Consider the following 5002-nt stretch of genomic DNA (forward strand, 5'->3'; position numbering starts at 1 on the left):
GTTTGATAAGTTTTGTTAATTGTGGAGTTTGTTACTTCTACGTTTGAAAAGTTTTGTTACTTGTGGAGTTTACTTCACTTTACATTTGGGAATTGTTACTTTTCTGTAGTTTATTACTTTTAGGATAATTTTATGATAATTTTGTCAAGTTACTTTTGTTATATTATAGTGGTCACTGTTTGTGGTAATGTTAGTAAATGGATGTTTTTTAAATAAACGCTACTTAACATTTGTGGTTATGAAGGACAGACCTAACCAAACAAACCTACCTAACCTAACTTCCCCGGTATATTAAACAGAAAAAACTTACTATACGGTGATATTTGAGACATTTTCTGGACGTGAGATGATACAGCAGCATCGGCACTATGGCGGGTTAGTCCTATATATTAACCAAGGTGGGATTTTGGGTCATATTTATTTTGGGAAAGATTTTTTTCTTTAATTGAAGTAAAAAAATTTGGTTATAAGAATGTGGTACTTTTTATTTGTGGTTAAATTACAGTTTGTAGTAAAATATTAGCTTTTGAGACATTTTGGGAACTTTACTGTAAAGTTGCAGTTTATTTTTTGACAAGAAATTTACATTTTTGTCACTGTATTTGGTGGGATCCTAACCTAGCCAAATCGTGTGTCCGATGGTGAGGTTTTAATTCTCGGGGAAAATAACAATTTGGTGGTATTCAAACCTAACCTAACCAAATCATGTCTTCGATGGTATTTTAATTCTCTGGGAAAGGAAAAATCGCAAGACGCTTCACAATGTCGGCATTTATAGATTAGTAAACCCTTATGGCAGTGGGATATAACTTGTGAATTTACCAGGTGTTATCCATTAGTGACTAGTAAGTGGTATTAAGAAAGTTGTTGACCAGAGTTAACTTGTGGTCCTTGTGCAGCTCTTCACAGTCTGCTTGGTTCCTGATTTCCCGAAATAACTTGGCGTCATCGACAAACATTTGTATGGAGGAGTGTACAACGTCAGGCATGTCATTATGAAACAAACAAACAACAGCGGGCCCAATACACTGCCCTGTGGTACCCCGCTTGTGACGGGTACGGATGACGATTTTGTACCAGTAATCACCACACACTGCTTGCGGTCATGTAGAAAGTCTTCTATCCACGCTAGGACATTTCCTCGAATTCTGTACCCTTCCAGTTTGATTTTCAGTCTTTCCTGGAGTACACTGTCGAAAGCCTTGGCAAAATCTAGGTAAATATTGTCGATATTACCACCTGTTCCAGAATATGGGGCCAAATATCCAGTACCTTGAGCAATTGTGTTAAGCACGAGCGCCCCGGCATAAAACCGTGTTGGCAATCTTTTACAAGGTTGTTTCGTCTCCAACATGTTGGAACAAAAAATTATCTGAGTTTCTACAAAAAGAGTAACAGTGTTATTTTGTTTACAGTTTACTGCTGCAATTGGTTGTTACTGTAGTGTTAAGACAACTACCATATTGCTGCCTCGCTGATCGTGGTTAATTAAGTTCCTCATGTCATTCGTCGAGGTAAGATTTTCTAAAGTGTTTCATTATTCTCTTTAAAAAGTTTTATGGAATTTCTTAATTTAACCATAATATTGTATTTAAATGTTTGAAGATTTAATGAGTTCCTGTATAATATAATACTGTACACTACTGTATACATATTATATAATATTACTGCCCAGAGTATTTAAATTATTAGTTGTCAAAATGTTATTCATTCTAGGACGGTGACGTGAACATGTAAGATATGGGCCACACGACGAAGGTTTGTTTTGGTTAACGGGTCTCTTGCTGCGCCACATTGGAAGCTCTCTGCTATAACATAAGGTACAGTACAGTGTATATCTTTGTGGTTTTAGTTTTTATTAAGGATCTGGGATCACCGTTTAAAAATTCAAGTAATTGTGTTAAAGACCTTTGAAATAATTAGATATTTTAAGTAGATTACGCTGTGCCCGTAAGTTTTAAAAGCCTTTATGGATGGTCTTAAATATGTTGACCATCTTTACTGGATGAAGTTAGTTTCACGTAAAAATATTTGTCAAATATGCCTGACCTAATACCTTTGTCTTCAGCACTTGGGGGTAGAAAAATAGTTTAAATATCCTACAAAGGTACAGGGTACTACTTTACCTGATTTTATATCTAGGTTCACAAATTAGTTATTGTGTTAATGACTTTTTGAAACAATTAGATATTTAAAGTAGATTACTTAGGCTTTGCCCGTATATTTTAAAAGGCCTTCATATACGTTTTAAAAATAATATGGACTACAGTGAGTTCTGCTGTAACGAGTGTTTTGACAACTCGAATTGGCTCTAACGCGATTTATGAATAAAAGAACCATATTTGTATTACGCGAACACTTGTTTGCTCTAACGCGATTTTTGCTTACTATTTCTCCAATTTTGTGGTATTAACTGTGAATATGGTAAAGAAGAATATCTCCAAGAAGCGTTCTGGTGATCGCATTCCTGGTGATGATCGTAAAAGAAAGGCTATAACACTTGAAGAGAAGCTCGATGTTATCAACCTCAAAATCACCCTTATCGCCCATCAAGTTATATTCAGATTTTTTCAAGGTAAAGTGTAACATTTACTGTATGATTTCATTATTAGATATGAAGGTAACATTTAATTAGACTGTGCTATCCTTTGTGTTAGGCTAACTACTAAATTTTTTTCGATTTCGAGTAATCTGCACCTAACCCTATTTTCTCCATAAGCCCTGTTATTTCTATTTCGCAATTTTCTATAACACGATGTTTAACAAGAATGCAACTAACGCGTTATAGCAGAACTGACTGTATTGGGGTATCGACTGCATGGAAAAGCCAGGAAACTTTCAAACAAATGGGGTATTTTATTTGGGTTAAGTTATACTTAAATATAGTTTTTTTGGCATCAATCTTGGCATAAATTAATGCTGTACTGTATAATAGGTAAATAATTATTGTACTTCTAGGAACATTCAACAACAATAATGATGATAGTTCAAGTTAGTGATCTAATATTACAGGTCATACCTACTGCCGTGAGTATTGTTCAGTGAATTGTTCTTATAATGGACTTGTTCCACATTAATAAAGGTTCATATAGGTGGATAATGGAGTGTTGACCCACGTCAGGTTAAGGTTGTCACCAGGGAGGGTCGCTAAAATATCTTCAATGGTCCCTCCATTAACCGACACAATTGGTTCCACGGAGTCGTTCGTTAACTGAATCTATATACTGTAGTGTTATATATTAATAAAATATTAATAAATAAACTTAAAATAGTTCAACACAAAATGCTATTGTTTAAATTTATTTTAGTAAAGTTGTAAATGTTGTCAAGCTATTCGGTTCTCCAGCCATTGTCTTAAGTTTAGTTTAATATTAATATATATCTATTAGCGGGAATTTAATCAATAATAAAACATTATAATGAAAGTATAATTTATTTGTATTATGTAATATTTATTAATAAAATACTTTTATTATAGTGTTAATAATGAAAACTTGTAGCTACTGAAAGATAAGAGAGAGAATCGGACAAGGTGTAGCAAGTCAACATCAACCAAGGTGGCCGTCTTGTTTATTGTTGTTAATTTTGTGAGTAAATGTTAATTTGTGGGCCTTCCTCCCTCCCTTGTGGTAAACGTAATAAATGTTTTATGTTATGTCGATGATATAAACAGACATTAGAATGTTTGAGTTAAAGGTTGGTTATCCGAGATGGTCCGAGTTGGTATTTGATGGGCCGAGTTGGAGGCACATCGGTTACACTGTAATAACCCATTATAGTACATCCTTCTTTACTCACACAGCCAAACTGTGTCTGTGTGGATGTGGGGCACACTATAATAACCCATTATAGTACATCCTTCTTTATTCACACAGCCAAACTGTGTCTGTGTGGATGTGGGTCACACTATAATAACCCGTTATAGTACATCCTTCTTTACTCACACAGCCAAACTGTGTCTGTGTGGATGTTGGTCACACTATAATAACCCGTTATAGTGCATCCTTCTTTACTCACACAGCCAAACTGTCTGTGTGGGTCACACTATAATAACCCGTTATAGTACATCCTTCTTTCCTCACACTGTTGAATGCTCTGCCTTCTTCTGTGTTTCCATACTCATACAATCTGTCTCACTTCAAAAAGCTGGTTTTCCGGCATCTTCGCGGTGTACATTAATATAACATTTTTTATTATATATTTTTTATTTTATTTTTACTGTTATTTTACACAAATTGATTTAGTCACTCGTAGTTTTCATTTATAAACTGTACTTTTATAAGAATATTATCTAAGGCAAAATATTTTGTTTCAGATATTGTGATGTCACATCTCAAGACCAAGTGTAACTAAGTAGAAGTTCACAATGTCATGCAGAGATAAAAAGTTCTCCTGTGAGGAATGTGGCAAACAGTTTGGTTTCAAGTCTACTCTTCAGAAACATTTACTTGTACACAATGGTGTGAAGGAGTTTGAATGTGAGGAATGTGGTAAATGTTTCTCCCAGAAAAGTACTCTCGAGACACACATTCTTGTACACAATGGTGTGAAGAAGTTTGAATGTGAGGAATGTGGGAAATGTTTCTCCCAGAAGGGTAATCTCAAGACACACATTCTTGTACACAATGGTGTGAAGGAGTTTGAATGTGAGGAATGTGGGAAATGTTTCTCCCAGAAAAGTACTCTCGAGACACACATTCTTGTACACAATGGTGTGAAGGAGTTTGAATGTGAGGAATGTGGGAAATGTTTCTCCCAGAAGAGTACTCTCAAGACACACATTCTTGTACACAATGGTGTGAAGGAGTTTGAATGTGAGGAATGTGGGAAATGTTTCTTCCGGAAGAGTATTCTCAAGACACACATTCTTGGACACAGTGGTATAAAGGAGTTTGAATGTGAGGAATGTGGGAAATGTTTCTCCCACAAGAGTACTCTCAAGACACACATTCTTGGACACAGTGGTATAAAGGAGTTTGAATGTGAGGAATGTGGGAAATGT

The 5002-nt window shown here is 35.2% G+C and overlaps 1 long non-coding RNA gene across 1 annotated transcript; it reads left to right on the top strand.

Moving 5' to 3' along the window:
* The first annotated feature begins 22 nt into the window (after positions 1-22).
* LOC121859213 lies at positions 23-4556 on the top strand. The gene is made up of 4 exons (XR_006087619.1): positions 23-375; positions 1416-1514; positions 1717-1820; positions 4316-4556. It is a non-coding gene; the product is annotated as an uncharacterized LOC121859213 (long non-coding RNA).
* The last annotated feature ends 446 nt before the right edge of the window (positions 4557-5002 follow it).

The sequence above is a fragment of the Homarus americanus genome, unplaced genomic scaffold (genome assembly GCF_018991925.1).
Source record: "Homarus americanus isolate GMGI-L3 unplaced genomic scaffold, GMGI_Hamer_2.0 scaffold27002, whole genome shotgun sequence".
NCBI classification, from domain to species: Eukaryota; Metazoa; Arthropoda; class Malacostraca; order Decapoda; family Nephropidae; genus Homarus; species Homarus americanus.